Source organism: Tachysurus fulvidraco, chromosome 22 (assembly GCF_022655615.1).
Source record: "Tachysurus fulvidraco isolate hzauxx_2018 chromosome 22, HZAU_PFXX_2.0, whole genome shotgun sequence".
NCBI lineage: Eukaryota > Metazoa > Chordata > Actinopteri > Siluriformes > Bagridae > Tachysurus > Tachysurus fulvidraco.
Window position 1 is genome coordinate 10377966 of NC_062539.1, and position 17264 is coordinate 10395229.

At 38.2% G+C, this 17264-nt stretch overlaps 1 protein-coding gene across 6 annotated transcripts in view; it reads left to right on the plus strand.

The window, feature by feature from the left end:
• Nucleotides 1-12879: 12879 nt before the first annotated feature.
• Nucleotides 12880-17264, plus strand: part of arhgap12a (Rho GTPase activating protein 12a) — a 54955-nt gene continuing 50570 nt past the window's right edge. For 3 of the 6 annotated variants that reach the window (XM_027143141.2, XM_027143147.2, XM_027143145.2), the window contains exon 1: nucleotides 12880-13114. The gene's annotated coding sequence lies outside the window, so the exon portion shown is untranslated. Of the gene's footprint in view, nucleotides 13115-13215; nucleotides 13445-17264 lie in introns of those variants that run through there. The other 3 variants (XM_027143142.2, XM_027143144.2, XM_027143143.2) reach the window with 3 other exon arrangements.

Genomic DNA, 17264 nt, shown 5'->3' on the forward strand with positions numbered 1-17264 from the left:
TAGCCCTTTTATAAATTTATCTACACCTAAAAATATTTATTTTTAAAAATGATTAGACACTGAACAATGTTTGAAGCATTTTGGCAAATACAAATATTTTATTTGTAACTCCCACTAACTGAAAAAGGAGCAAACCTAGTTTTTACACACGAGCAAACAGAAATAACTGTCATGAAATAAATATAAATTTTTCATAAAACATATAAAAATGTGAACATTGTAGCTATTTACATTTAAAAATCTATAAAATTAGATGTAATTTTTTTTATATGTACACTGTATGTCCAAATATGTGAAACAAGAATAGGCATAATAATTTTAATATAATGTATTATTAATTACCAGAGGGATCATTGAAATTTTTATATTTTGAATATTGACTATTTGAAATGTATTCAAATATGGAATGAATGATGTTTTTAAATGACACACACACACACACACACACACACACACACACATATATATGCAAGACGTAAAGTAATGAAGACATTATACAATACAAGGTTTAATTTGCAATCAGCACTGGTTACAAGAATTGAGCTGCTCAAATGAACATCCAAACAACCTGTAAATCTAAGCCTCCAAAACATTGTTCTTTTATTCTTTTCTCTTATCTTTACATGTTGACTTAAACCAAAACACTTTAGCTGAAATGCCCCACCTGTTCTTTCCTTAGAAATGTGGGACTTTTCTAGACCCCATTATAATCTAATTTTGATGCTATGATTTAAATTTCTTATTATTATCAAGTTTTGATGTCAAACATATATGGGGAAAAAATGGGTGTTTCTGGTCTCGATCACTGGGTTTTTTGCATTTTGTCATACGGGCGCATTCTGCATTGGACTGCTCATTCACACTTCTTTCTGTTTATTTTGAATTTATAGTTACAAGTTTTAACCTTCTGTGTGTGTGAGGTGTGATCTGTATTTAGGAAGTGATGTGATGCTTCAGGGCCAAAAGCATCAAAGGGGGACTGTAAGAAATTACAGAAATTGCACCCAAATTCCACTCCAAGGTACACATTTAAAAGAGCTCATTCCTAAAAAGGTTTAAGTATCATAAGGTAATACGGTTAGGACTCTAAACGTATAAACTTGATCCAATTATAAATATGGGAGCGGGAGCAGGACATCAGGGATCACCACGAACAAAGGGTTTACGTGACCACGATTACCATTTAAAGTGACCAGTTGACTGATAACAATTGTAACAATAACAAGACAAGGTATACGTGACCGTGATTAACATTTAAAGACATCTGGCTAAATAACAAGGTGTGACCCAGCCATTTGGGAGACACTCAGATCTTACGCTCAATACACCTTCAAAGTAGAATCTCATTTACACTACAAAGAGGAAAACAGTAAAATGAGCAGGATTTGCTCTGGGTTCTTACCGACTCAGACGAACCCAAAACGGCATGTATTTTGTCACTGCTATGCTGGAATAAACTTCTTGTTCTTTATTAAGATCTTCAACATCATCATCTTATTTTTACACAACACATTTTTTTCTTACAGAGTAAACAGAAATTAAATATGGATAGTATAGAATGCTGTGGAAGGATGCAAATTGGATGCATTATTTAACCAAAACATGTCAAATGTGGGATTTAATGCACAACAACATATGAATGTCCAAAGAGTAAGGATGAGAAATAATGAGTAGGAGATAAAAAGTAAGGATGAGTCATGATTAAAGTTTTCAAATAGTTATAAAAATAATAAACAATCATATTGCTGCACACACTTTCCACTGCTTCTGAACGCAGCAAGTATGCATAAGTGTGTGTGCATGCTGTGGGTGGGTGCACTTTTAGGCAAAAAGTTTTTGGTTTTAAATGCACAACTCAAACACAGAGGAATTGGCTAATTAAGATAAATTAATAAGCTTTTACTAATGGTAATTACTTACACATGAATTAATATAATGTGAAGGGGATTGGTGGAATAATATTTAAAAATAGGATTGAGATCAAATTTTAATACCTGAAGTAGAATACTCATTTGTGCCTGACGTCGTAGCACCCTTCTTTGCTTGGCACAGTGACAGCAGTTTTGGGGAATAGACATCCAAAATTGACATGAATTTCGGTTCAAGATTTAGTGTGGTAATCCTTTGAAACTCTGCTCTGACATGAAATGGAAATGTAGATACATAAAAAGAGAAAAAAAAAAACATGGTGTAACTCATCTATTATGACTTCACTCCAAACAAATAGCCAAAAAGCCCATGTATTATATGATGAATGAATGTAAGAATGTGACAAGCAATATCACTGTTGACCACACTGCTACAAAGTCTGGTCATGAGCAAGACATTAAACAAGGTGGGCCATCAGTACTTGATGCTCATCTGTAGGCAAAAAAAAAACAGGTCTTCTATATGCAAAAGTTCTGCACATTAAGTCCTTGATTGCAGTGCTGTCTCTACTTTGATTCTTCAATTAACTGTTCCAGCTCATGTTGTTCCTTGTCTACTCCTGCTGGGTAGTGGGGGAGAACCATCACTTCTCCTTTCTCCTTTTTTAATATTCTTTGCAGGTGTCCTGTCATCAGTTGCCTGTTCTTTAGTGAGTTGCAGGGTACTTCATGGAATCTGTGACTTCTGAGCATTCACAGGTACACTAAGCAAACTGACAAGGAACCATGTGAAGGCTGCATCCTTATACAGTATAGTGTCTAGTCACCTAAAATGGCCACCACATTGGAGGTGAAAATCCAAGATGGCCAATGAACTGGAAGTGACCTCAGTGAAACTAGAGGTGAGCATTGCGAACCAGGAAGTGTGGGAAGAAGTGCTGACATCTAGGCAAACAGAAAAATCAGCAACCAACAATAAATCTTTTCACATAACACCAGCACATAATGTGGCATTTCATTGTTACCATGCTTTTGCCTCCCAAAAAATATGCTGTCAAGGGAAGTGTTTCAGCAAGTTCACTATGCTGTAGTAGTGACATTTTCCAGGAGTATTTTAACATAAAGGCCCTAAAATGTTCACCAGTTGTTGAGCTTGTTGTCTACATATACAACCTGTAAAATCTCCACAAAATCTGGTAGACCTCCGGTTGATCCATAAGGCAAAACCATCCCTGTAGCACAGTTGGTCCCATGATGCATCACTACATTTGTCAACAGAGGTTTGTGCTGGATATATTTTTTTGGAGGATTGCTGTATTTTCATTTTATGTAATTCTAATAGAAAGGAATATACTTAATGACATAAGTTGCAATTTTTAAAGCATTTCCTTGTGAATAGTATGCCACCATCATTTGGTGATTTGAGGCAATGGTCATCAATACATTTATGAAGCTGTTTGTGTGCCTCAAAGCGCATGGTCTGGAGGCTAACAAGAGGACCAAACCCTCTTATCAGTTTAGGATAATGCTCCTAAAAATGGTGTTTTGGAGTTCATTTTTGCTCTTTGCAACTTCCAAAAGTCTATGCCAATGTTCTAATATAATAAATGCGTCTAGATAACAGACACTTTCCTTCGTACGAATAGGGGCTACTACAAGGTCGGTAATATCCTTCAAATTCATGAGAACTTGCCATGCTGGATCATTCTGTTGTACTTTTGCACCACCAATAATAAATGATAATCTTAATAATGTACAGGTTTACTGTGCATTTCCGCCAATACTTTGCGAGAGACAAAATTATGTGGGATAGGTTAGGGCCGATCAGTCTTATCACACCATCTGTATAGAATTATAACTTCTGCCAAGGTAAAATATTGCTTGTCTATGAATACATTTAAACATATCCAATCCAATGAGCCAATCCTAAAGGAACAATGCCTAATAAAGAGTCACAAAGGCCACACCATGTTTAAAGGAGCAAAATATGTTTAAATGAACACAAGGTACTGTATATCCATGACCAAATGTACTGTGCTTCACTCAATAATGCTTAAGAAGAGCTTACGTTGCCATCCCATAAGATGTCACCTAAAAAATGATTCATCATCTTAATCCTCTTCAAGGGTTATACAACAGCAAAATTCAAAAAGGTTAAATTAGCACTTTTTCAATTGATGTATCCAATAATTGAACATGTAGCCTGATGGAGGTCATGAGGTCAACAATGTTCAATTCAATTCAATTCAAGTTTATTTGTATAGTGCTTTTTACAATAGACATTGTCTCAAAGCAGCTTTACAGAACATAAACATAGAGCAGAAGGTAGACATAATTAATGATAAAGGAAATAACGAATAATAAATGAAATAAGAATTAACAGAATAAAATTCTAGGTTATTATTAGATGTATATAGTTCACAATGTGTATGTATTTATTCCCCTATGAGCAAGTCTGAGGTGACTCAGGCAGCAGTGGCAAGGAAAAACTCCCTTAAATTGGTAAAGGAAGAAACCTTGAGAGGAACCAGACTCAAGGGGGAACCCATCCTCATATGGGTGACACTGGGGGTGTGATTGTAATATACAGTCAGTTGAATGTTGTATTGGTGTAAGGATCATGGACTTCGGATCTCCTTAGTGTCACAGAGTCTAACTGGAGATGTCTCAGGATTCTTAGAGTCGGCCTCGGCTCAGTGGACGTCCAAAGGCTTCGTCCCACAGAGGACGTTGGGAGCTGGTACAATGTCTGGATGCCTCGGGATGGGTACAAAGAGAGAAGCAGTGGAAAGGGGTTAACATATCTGCTGTTCATAAAAAAATGTGCCGGTCTAATGTACTAGTGCATGATACTATAGGATGTATTATGTGTACACCTGACTAAAGAGATGAGTTTTTAATCTACATTTAAACTGGGAAAGTGTGTCTGAGCCCCGAACACTATCAGGAAGACTATTCCAAAGTTTGGGAGCTAAATAAGAAAACGCTCTACCACCTTTAGTAGATTTAGATATTCTGGGAACTACCAAAAGTCCTGAGTTTTGTGATCTCAGAGAGCATGAAGGATTGTAAAGTGTTAGAAGACTAGTTAGATACATGGGAGCTAAACCATTAAGAGCCTTGTACGTAAGTAGCAGCAGTTTGTAGTCAATTCTAAACTTAACAGGTAGCCAGTGTAGAGATGATAAAATTGGGGTTATATGGTCATACTTTCTTGTCCTAGTGAGAACTCTGGCAGCTGCGTTTTGGACTAACTGTAACCTATTTATTAAAGATGCAGGACAACCACCTAGTAACGCATTACAATAGTCCAGTCTAGAGGTCATGAATGCATGAACTAGCTTCTCAGCATCAGATACAGACAGGATGTTTCTCAGCTTGGCAATATTTCTAAGGTGGAAGAAGGCTGTTTTGGTAGTATGGGCGATATGATTTTTAAAAGACAAGTTGCTGTCTAGTATAACACCGAGGTCTTTCACTGTCGAGCTACTAGTAATAGTACATCCCTCTAAATGGGAGTTAAGTTGTGAGAGTTTCTGTGCACTGGTTTTTGGACCTATGAGTAGTATTTCTGTCTTATCGGAGTTTAACAATAGAAAGTTGCAGCTCATCCAGTCTTTTATCTCTCTAAGGCATTGAGTTAATTTGGACACTGTGGCTATTTCATCTGGTTTTGATGAGATATATAACTGTGTGTCATCAGCATAACAATGGAAACTAATCCCATGTCTTCTAATAATGTTCCCTAATGGAAGCATGTATATAGAGAAAAGTAATAAACTGGAGGATTTGCCATTTAATTCTACAAAATGGTATCGCTCTGACAGGTAGGATCTAAACCAGCTTAAAGCCTGTCCATGAATACCTGTGTAATTTTGTAAGCGATCTAGAAGAATGTTGTGGTCTATAGTGTCAAATGCAGCACTAAGGTCAAGTAGAACTAATAGTGACATACAGTCTTGGTCCGAAGCTAAGAACAAGTCGTTTGTAACTTTAACAAGTGCAGTTTCTGTGCTATGATGGGGCCTGAAACCTGACTGAAACTCTTCAAGGATGTTGCTCTCCTGTAAGAAGGAGCTCAGTTGAACAGACACAACCTTTTCTAGTATTTTAGACATAAACGGAAGGTATGAGATAGGTCTGTAATTTGATAGTTCATTAGGATCTAAGTTAGGTTTTTTGATGAGTGGCCTAATAACTGCCAACTTAAAAGACTTCGGGACGTAACCTAAAGATAACGAGGAGTTAATGATATTAAGAAGAGGCTCACCAGCTTTATGTAACACTTCTTTCAGTAGTTTAGTTGGGATGGGGTCTAGTGAACATGTTGTTGATTTAGCTGTAGTAATAAGTTTATCTAACTCTTGTACTTGTAAAGCTGTGTAAAGCCTTAGGTGAGATTGTGTCACTGGTTGCTCTCATATGTTGAGCGTCACCTATTTTATTCCTGATACTTTCGATTTTATCAGTGAAGAATCTCATAAAGTCCTCACTACTGAAATGTGATGGAATAGTGTGTTCAGATTTCTGGTTTTTTGTTAAACTAGCCACTGTGCTAAATAAAAACCTGGGATTGTTCTGGTTATTTTCTATGAGTTTGCTCAGGTGCTCAGCCCTAGCAGCTTTTAGAGCCTGTCTATAGCTGGACATACTGTCCTTATATGCAATTCTAAAAACCTCTAATTTAGTTTTTCTCCATTTCCGTTCGAGGTTACGGGTCTCCCTCTTGAGGGTGTGAGTATGACTATTATACCATGGTGCAAGTGTTTTATCTCTAACCTTCTGTAATCTGACTGGGGCAACAGTGTCTAATGTGCTAGTGAATATAGCGTCTATGCTGTTAGTCATTGCATCTAGGTCGTTTGAGTTTGAGGGTACAGTAAGAAGTCCAGACAGATCAGGCAGGTTATTTGTGAATCTGTCTTTGGTGGTCGGAATAATGGTTCTACCGAGTCGATAACGTGGTGAGACACAGTTAGTCTGTTCTATAGGTAGTGTGTACATTATGAGGTAATGGTCTGTGATGTCATCACTTTGAGGTATGATATCTATATCAGTGACATCTATTCTGTGTGATATTATTAAATCTAGTGTGTGGTTACGTCGATGAGTTGCACTAGTGATGTTTTGTTTGAGCCCAAGTGAGTTTAGTAAGTCCATAAATGTGAGTCCCAAAGCGTCGTTTGTGTCGTCAACATGAATGTTAAAGTCTCCTACAATTAATGCTTTGTCAAAGTTAACCAAAGGGTCTGAGAGAAAATCTGTGAATTCTCTAAGAAAAACTGAGTAGGGCCCTGGGGGTCTGTACACGGTCGCTAGAGCAAGAGACATCAGGGATTTCTTCGTGTGTCTTACAGTTTGACAATTGGGGAAACAATTAGATTCAAAACCTTATCTGCTTTTGCAGAGCTGAAGTGCTCCATCGCTAGGAGGGATTTCTGCTTACATTCTTCTGTAGTACCATGTGAATGTGGGTTTTGAAACTAGTTCTACACCATACGGTGAGCCAAGTACCAGCACACATGCTCTCCCATATACTGTCAGACAGTTACACAGCAGTGAGACAGACAAGACCAAAACTATGGATTATTTAATGGCATACTGGGATTTGTCATGGCATGTACATTAGCCAGTGAAACAATAGCAAGTCTAGTTACAGCTTCCGCATAGCAGATGCACTGCAACTGCAAACATTTATGCTTTGAAAACATTTTATTTTCAAGATATATGTGTTTTTGGCCTGCAGACCATTACCCAAGCAAATGTACAATGACTGCACAGACACAGGAAAGTCAGTATAGGGCTCTCAAGTTTTGAAGATTGACAAGAGTGACATTTCCAACTTCTTCTTCTTCTTTCACCTGGCAGCTCCATCTCCAACATACTTCTACCAATATCCTTTTACCAACGTCTCTGCTCACACTACAGATCACAATGTCATCTGCAAACATAATTGTCCATGAAGATTCCTGACTGACTTAATCTTTCAACCTGTCTTTCCTGTCTATTTTATTCCTGTCTATTACTTTCCTGTCTTTAGTCATTTCTACATCCCGCTTCTTTTTAGCTAGCCTCTTCCTGAATGCTGTCCTGCTCAAAACACACAGAGAGGAGAATGGGGGAGCAGACCGCACAGGGAGGTAAGGTTTAATAAAGTGGCAGAACTAATTACTAAAACTAACTAAAACTAACATCTCTCTCTCTCTGTGTTTATTACAGAACTTGAGGAATAGTCAGAAGATGACAGTGCTCCCCATATGGACCGTACCCTCAAAGCTCCCTGGTTCATGCTACATGCTGTCTAGGAATACTGAAGGTGTCCCCGAGGACAGATGGTGGTGGACTTTGCTAAGCGGATGTAAATGGCTGTAGTTAACGCTTATTTCCAGAACAGAAAGGAACATAAAGATACATATAATAGTGGAGGTAGGAGCATGCAGGTAGACTACATTCTATGTAGACGAGGCAATCTGAGAGAGATTAGTGACTGCAAGGTGGTGGTATCAGAGGGTCTAGCCAGACAGCATCGGATGGTGATGTGTAAGATGGCTCTGGCCTCAGGAAGAAGATGAGAGGAAAGATAGAAAAGAAGACCAAGTGGTGGAAGTTGAAAAAGAGAGAATGTTGTGAGGAATGCAGATAAAAGCTGAGACAGTATTTGGGTGGTCAGGAAGAGCTTCCAGATGACTGGGAAATTACACCAGAAGTGAGCAGGGAGACAGAAAGGAGGGCCCTAGTGTGTCATCTGGAAAGAGAAAAGAAGATAAGGAAACATGGTGGTAGAACCAGAAATTACAGGACAGTATTGTAGAGCAGTGGTCCCCAACCTTTTTTTCACCGCGGACCGGTCAATGTTTGATCAGTTTACCACGGCCTGCTGGGGGTGGGGGTTGTGTGGTTGTTTGGTGGTGGCTATACAATTAAATTAAAATTAATAATTTTTATTTAATTGTTTTTAAACATGCCTTTTTAACTCACTACAACGCTAAATCAATGAGAACCCTGAGCTTGTTTCTTTGCAACGAGACGGTTCCCTCTGGGGTAATAGGAGACAATGACACCCGAAGTGTGTTGCTTATGTCCAGTTTATTCCGTTGTTTTGTTTTGGTTGCTGTCACTGCAGAAAACCCCCCTTCACATAGATAGCATGTCGGAAATGGCAATAGGGATTTAAGTGCTGTGGTGGCAATCTCAGGGTATTCCGCCATGACTTTAATCCAGAACACCGGCAGAGTTTCAAAGTTTCTAACAACTTCTGTTTCGTACTCATTTTTGCTCATTTGTGTGTAAAATTTGAGCAAACACTATATACACCAAGCACTGTAAAACATGAGAAAGTTTCTCTCCACCAAAGCTACAACGCTACTGACGTTACCTAAACCCGGCCCGATATCACGATATTTTGCACATGCGCGGTATTGGTGCGGGTTTAGGTGACGTCTCTCAGCTCCCGGTTAACCTCTCGTCCGTGGAAAGTCGCACAAACCCGAGAGAAATACACCACAGTAAAGAAAATGGAAATAATTTAATGTTCCTTAGGTGGCCCGGTACCATTTGGGGGTTGGAGACCACTGTTGTAGAGTAACTACAGGTTTGTATGCCATGTTCGACACAAGGGAAGGCGAGAAGAGATAGAGGGGGATGTGCAGCAAATAAAGATGATTAAAGATAGAAATGGAAAGGTGCTAACAGGTGAGGAGAGTGTGCAGAGAAGATGGAAAAAATATTTTGAGGCGTTTATGGATGAGGAAAAAGTAGAAAGATGGGATGAAGTGGTGAATATTTTAGAGCAGGAAATAGCAAAGATTAGAAAGGATGAGGTCAATCAAGAGAGGAAAGGCTGTTGGTCGCGATGATATACCTGTGGAGATGTGGATGTGTCTAGGAGAGACAACAGTGGAGTTTCTAGATTGTTCAACAGGATTTTAGAGAGTGAGAATATGCCTGAAGAATGGAGAAGTGTTTAAGTGTCGATCTTTAAGAACAAGTATAAAGTTGATGAGCTAATGAAGCTATGTGAAAGTGTAGTGGACGTTAGGCTAAGAAAGAAAGTGGAGGAGTACTACTGATGCAATTTTTTTCTATGAGAATGTTACTGAGAAGTACAGAGATGGTCAGAAGGAGCTGCACTTTTTTTGTAAATTAGAGAAAGGGTATGAAATGGTGCAGAGAGAGGAGCTATAGTATTGGATGAGAATGTCAGGAGTGGCATAAAAGTACATCAGCATTGTTCAGCATATGTATGAGAGGAGTATGACAGCATTGAGATGTGCTGTAGGTCAGACAGAGGACTTCAAGGTGAAGACGGGGCAACATCAAGGCTTGGCTTTGAGTGCCTTTTTGTTTGTTATGGTGATGGACAGGTTGGCAGATAAAGTCAGACAGGAATCTCCATGGACAAGTATGTTTGCGGATGACATTGTGATCTGTTGTGAGATTAGAGAGCAGGTGGCAGAACACCAGGAAAGGTGAGTCAGTCGTATTAAGACAGAACACATGTATTTGACCGAAAGGGAGGAACAGTGAGGTTACAGGGGGCTGAGGTCAAGTGCAGTTTAAGAATTTGGGGTAAATCGTCCAGTGCAACAGGGAGTGTGGAAAAGAGATGAAGAGGCGATTGCATTTGAATTGGAGTGGGTGGAGAAAAGTGTCGAGTGTTGTGTGACATAAGAGTGTCAGCAAGAATCAAAGGAAAGGTGTACAAGACTGTATTGAGACCAGCTAGCAGTGAGGAAAAGAAATGAGGCAGAGATGTACATAGCAGAGATGAGCATGTTGACGTTCTCTTTAGGAGTGATGAGTATGGACAGAATTAGGAAAGAGCACATCAGACGGACAGCTCAGGTTGGCTGTTTTGGGGACAAGGTCTGAGAGGCTAGATTGAGATGGTTTGGACATGTGCAGTAGAAAGATGTTAGAGATGGAGGCAGTCTCTCTGCCAGGTAAGAGGTCAAGAGGAAGGCCAAAGAGGAGATATATAGATGTATTGAAAGAGGAATTGAAGTTAATTGGTGTGAAAGTAGAGGACGCTGTGGATAGAGTTAGATGGAAACAAATAATTTGCTGTGGTGACCCCTAAAGGGAAGAGCCGAAAGTAGAAGAAGAAGAAGCCCTGCTTTATTGGGACTAATGAACAGTTCACTGTTGTGATTAAGCTAACTCCTGTCTCTGTGTCTCAGACGATCCTTACACTGGTGGAGAATGTGGACATGAGCACATAGATGGCCACTGGAACCACGATAGAACACATACTAAAGCACCAACTGGAGACAAGTCTCCAGCAGTAGGCAGTGACCCAGTGGCTTGCCCGAATCCAGAGAGCTCTAGAGACAAGTGTCCCAACATGACTAACATTGATTTTATTTCTTGTAATTTAAAAACATCTATGGTATTTATAGATTTTTCTCAATTCTACCCCCCCCCCAGTTTTTTTTTAATACTATTTGATATTAAACCCTGTTACTCAGCTCCGTTGCCAGCATTTCAGATCATAAGCAGGAGGAATATAGAGACCTTTTCAGTTGGCTTTATTGAATTGTGCAAAAACAACCACTTTCAGATCAACATAGGCAAAACATTAAAAGGAGCTGACGGTGGACTTGATGGTGGACTTGCTGATGGTGGACTAGATGCACCCCTGTTACTATAAACAGGGAGTGGAAATATTGGACTCCAACTCCAAGTTTTTAGTTGGGCAACCTAACAAAAAATCTAGTCAGACAATATTAAGATCCTCTATAGAAAAGAGCAGAGCAGGATGTTTTTTTTTTCTAAGAGGGTTCAGGTCCTTTAATGTGTGCACTGGATCTATGGATATTCTGCCAGCCTGTTGCAAAAAAAAACAAACAAACAATGAGGGCATTGGATGGCTTAATGAAGAATTTTATTACAGTATAGCAGTGACATAATACATAACGTACTTTGTGTTCATCAAAGCTAAGAAGAATGCAGGGAAAATCCTGCTCAAACATTTTATTGTCTTTTTCCTGTTATTTAAATGGGACACATGGCTCTGTGTGAAAAAGTGTTTGCTCAAAAACCCACCAAAGTGGCTGAATTACAACAATTCTGCAATGAAGAATGGACCAAAATTCCTCCACAGCGCTATAACAGACTCATTACAAGTAATCGCAAACGCTTGCTGCTAAGGGTGGTCCAATGAGTTATTAGGTTTAGGGGGCAAGCTCTTTTTCACACAGGGCCATTTAGGTTTGGATTTAATAATAATAATCCCTTAATAATAAAAACCTTCATTTGAAACCTCCATGTTGTGTTTACTTGTGTTATCTTTGACTAATATTTAAATTTGTTTGATGACCTGAACATTAAAGCATGCAAAAAAAAAAAAAAATCAGGAAGGGTCCAACACTTTTTCACACCACTGTATCTTGGAGTGGAATCTGGGTTAAGGCAATCTGCAATCTCTTACACTGCAGTGGTAAGAATTTTTTTCTTTGCTGTGTGCTTGGGAGGTGTCACTGGTGCTACAACAACACTAGGCAAGCTCTGTGGTCAGGATGGAACTGGACAGTATTGTGAACAGGCAGTGACTTAAATGAGGAAGAGACAGAAACTGAAAGATATCACGAATTCTCATCCTTTGAACTCATTTAAACTCATGAACAATGAACCACTACATTTTACTTGTTTTAATCTAAAATGAATGACTATTGCATGCAGAACTATTATTCTGTTAACTATTATTATTCCACCTTCTATGGTTAGAGTATCTTTTTTTCTGCTGCCAATGTCAGAAAACCTATAAATAAAAATTATAAAAGAAAACACTACATTGGACAAAAATGAAATGTGAGATCTGTATGAATTGCACAACAAAGACTCCAGGGAAAAACATTACATGCCAGTAGAACCCTGTGTGTGAACACAAAGAAAGACACATCAGCAAACAATAAGTTTTGTCCACGCAGACAGACACCCAAACTGATCTCGACACAACTGGGCTTTCACGATGAACTTCGTCCGACTGTTTTATAGAAGTCGCGGGAGCGCGCAATTTCGTGAGCGCGCTTTAGACAACAGGGGCACGGTTACGGAGGAGTGTCGCCTCGAACTAAGCTGTTTATTCCATTGAAACGACGCCAATTGTGAGTAGGGTTAACTGTAGGTCAAACTTCAGTGTATCGACGTATTAAAAAGAGATAGAAAGAAAACAAGGACGAACACAAACACACATACACTGGATATCTTCGTCTGACATAAAGAATGACTCCGTGTAAAAGTTTCAGGTATGTGAGCCTGAAGGTGTTTACTGGTGTTACATTTCACCAAAATAGTTCATAATAATTTTGTGTCTTTTTACTAAAAACAGCAGGCCATCCTGGTATAATAAGGAAACAGTCTATTATCTTTTAGCTAGCGTTAGTTAACTCCCTTTTCCCGTGCAGAGGAATGAGAGAGAACCTGTTCCTTCATGTCCCAGTTCAGGACCTGTTACATACTTCAGGTAGCTCGCTAGCTAATCTTTCTACCTGGCAATGACACTCATTTGTAACATTTTATTAGGCAAAGCCGTCAAGGTGTTCTTGTGCTTTCCTCTTCAAAAGAAAATCAATCCGGTAAATATGCAAATAAACTACGAAACTTTTAGGAAGGTGAGCTCAGACTTGTAACCTCGATTGCTAGCAAGGTGGCTAACTTCACCGAGACTAAATGTGTTCCCTGTTAGGATTAGAAAAGACAAATTATGTGTTTAGTAACGAAGACAGTCAAACTTTTATCTACAGAGAAGCATGTTGGAGTACGTTTATTGTAGCGAGTACTGGAAAGTTTAATTTGTAGTTTGTTCGCTTACACATTCTCTTGAAATCCGTGGCATTAAAAGTTTTTAAAATCATTCAGTGTCAATTTCCAGAAGGTGCTTCAAATGGACAGACTAGTTAGATTGTCAAGTTTTGATCCGTCTGTGACTAAAGAACTGACTTCTTTTAGTTAGTATATATATATATAAATAAAACGTATACGTTTATATATACGTATATATATAAAACCTTAAAGCACTCACTGGCCACTTACAGTAGCCACATGCACATAAGTTTATAAGATGACACTTTTCTGCCACCTAAACATTTCAAACAGATTCTTGTTGATAATAATCACTTGTACAACAACATTTATTGCAGACATCCACTTTTTGATGTACATATGATGAGCATTATACATTTACAGCATTTAGCAGACACTCTTATTCAGGGTGACTTACATTTTTCAGTTTATACACCTGAGCACTTGAGGGTTAAGGGCCTTGATCAGGGGCTCTGCAGTTGCAACTTGGTGGACCTGGGATTCAATCCCATGACCTTCCGATCAGTAGTCGAACACCTTAACCACTGAGCTACCACATCCCACAATACAGTTAGTGGCCACTAGATATAGATATGCCTGCTCAACTGTTGTAGACTAGCTTATTCAAACAGTGGATTGAAAAAAGTTTGATTTTTTCTTTTGGTGTCCTTCACTAAAGTTTGTTTGTAGAATTTGTAGGTAATAATTATTAAGTATTTTGTATTCCAGCGGTGGCGTAAGAATTTTGTTTTTAAATCAGCAATGACACGAATGACACCAAAAACTGGTATCATTAAATTAATATCTGAGGTATGAGTCCCTCTGAGTGGGAGTGAGAAAATGGAGATCAAAGTATGCATGCTATTCATTCTATATATTTTATATATTTTTAAACTACAAAGAACATTCAGATCAATTCAGAGTAGGCTATGTGAAGCAATGGTCAAATGCACATAGCATGTAACACTTGTCCAAGTGTCCTATACTGCCCAACATGTACAGTACTGTAGGCACTACTTTTGTGGAATGATATTTAGTAATGATCATCCAAATGTTTTATAATCACCAGTGGGGCACTGGTGAATTAGTGGATAAGGCCCTGGCTATTGATCAGTAAGTTGAAACCATAGCACCATTTAGTAGGTGTGGTTAGGGTTGCAAAGGGGTGGAAAATTTCCCTCTTCATCTGAGGAATTTTGGAAATATTCCAAGTTGGAAAATTGATAGGAAATAATTAGAAATACCATATAAATGATGGTGTGTGTGGCATAGTGCTATTGAATGATGTTTGAAAAAAACGCTTGTAAAAACACTTATGCACGGCAATGCACAGATATATAAAAAATTAATTGAACAATTGGATTTTTTTTATTTTTCAATTGATCCAAATAAATAGAAATAGTCTAGATGTATAGGTACTCCTCAATCAGCATGTTCAGTCCATAGTTCATGAGGAGAAGAAGAAGTCTAAAACTGATGAGAAATCAGCATATTAGAATGATTTCTGAGGGAACTTGTAACACTGAAGACTGGTGTAATGGCTGATGAAAATTCAGCTTTGCATCACAGAAATACATTAAATTTTAATGTATATTAAATCAGAAAGTCACTGTAATAATATTTAACAACATTATTCCACAAAGTGTTTTGTCCTGTATTTTGTATTAAATGCAGGCTTCCTGATCATAAGAGACTTCTTTCAAAAACATAAACATAGAAATGTGTCTCTACAATTTAATAGTGGTATTGTATAATTAATATGTGATTTAAGAGCCATAATATAGGTGTGTTCTGCTTCTAGAAAAAAATGGATTCTGGACAACTGGAGCTTGCAAATGCACCTACATAAACATCTAGGCCAGGGGTGGGCAAACCTTTTGACTCGCGGGCCACAATGGTTTGTAAAATTTGACAGAGGGGCCGGGCCAGAATAGGGGATTGGTGTGTTTGTGTGAACTAATATAAATTAAATGTAAAAACCATTACATAAAAAGATTTGCCCTTTAACAGGCATCAAAACACCATTGTGCTTAGTTTATTGTAAAAATTGTTTTACAAATTTATTAATTTAATAACGTAGTAATAAACTCCCATTCAGTGTCAGTGGGAACAGTATTGTTGCTCTCCTTTTTTTTGCAACTGTTAACTGTTGGTCAGTTAACTTGGATCTCTGACGGGCTTTGTTGATGTTCATGACTCTGAATGTCTGTTCACATACATAGGTTGAGCCAAACAACGTTGGCATCTTCTGTGCCATCCTCCGGAGGTTTGGAAACATGGCTTCGTTAAGTGAAGCATAAAAGTTTGCCTTTGCTCTCCGGACACAAGAGACCTTCTTTAAAAAATTCGCCTTCGGAGCTGGCCTTTGCTAATTTGAATGCCAGCAAAAAACTTGTGTTAGTACTTGACTCTTGAATCGCAGTTTGTCTGTGAAAAACGGTTTTGCTGAGTCTGTAAATTAGCCGTCAATCACAGAGCTGTAGCCGCCCGTTCTTGTGGAGACTGTTTACTAGCGTAGTTAGCATGTTTTGTGGGAAAATGACGGCTGATATTGTATTCTTTAAAAACTGCTACAGTTTCTTGGCATATCAGACATACAGCTGTTGATCGGACTTCAGTGAAAAAATATTTTGTTGTCCACTCTTTATTGAACACTCGGCACTCACTGTCTACTTTTCTTTTCTTCAGTCCGCTCATTTTTACTGAAGGGCTGAAAGTGCAAAGCGACAAAATGAAGTAGAGAGTAACTGTAATGCATCACACTCAAGGGTCAATGTCTTTGGGGTGCGCCATCTGCTGGGGAATTACTAGGTAAAAAAAATTACTAGGTATTTTGCTAGATAAAATGATCATGGGGTCTTTATAATAAAATTTAATTTAATAATATAACGTGGAGGAGTTCGGCGGGCAGGATTAAAAAGCCCAACGGGCCATAGTTTGCCCATGTCTGATCTAGGCCATATGGCATTACAATAATCTAACCTAACAAAAGCATGTGCCAATTTTTCTGAATTGTGTAGTGACATAAGACATATCTTGGCATTATCTATGAGATAAGAAGGCTACCCTAGTAATATTGTCTACATACATTTGAATTGAAAGGCTGGAGTCAATAATCAAGGTCTTTTACTGCTGCAGATGATGAAAGGATATTGAGAGTTACTTATGTAATCAGAAATAAGTAAAAATTTAGACATCCAGTGTCTTAATTCTTTTATACATTTTTCAACTTTATTAAGCCGGTGACTCTCATCCGGCTTTGCTGAACTGAACTGTGTCATCAGTATAATAGTGGAAGCCAATACAATGTTTTCAAATATTAATAACAACAACTAACTTTAAAACATTTTCTAGTCTTTCAAGGAGAACTGAATAATGAGTGGTGCACTGATCATTTTACATTTTTAAAGCAAGTTATCCCAGGCCTTGAAAGCAAAAAAGCAATGAGTTCTGTGTTAGAACTAATGATATTGAACTCTCAAAGAATTTGCATAAAGCCAATTTTTAATTAAAAACAGCATTATATAATAATTAACAGGTAACAAATTAAAATACAACAACTTTTTGCAGATTTATGAAATAAAAATGAAAGCA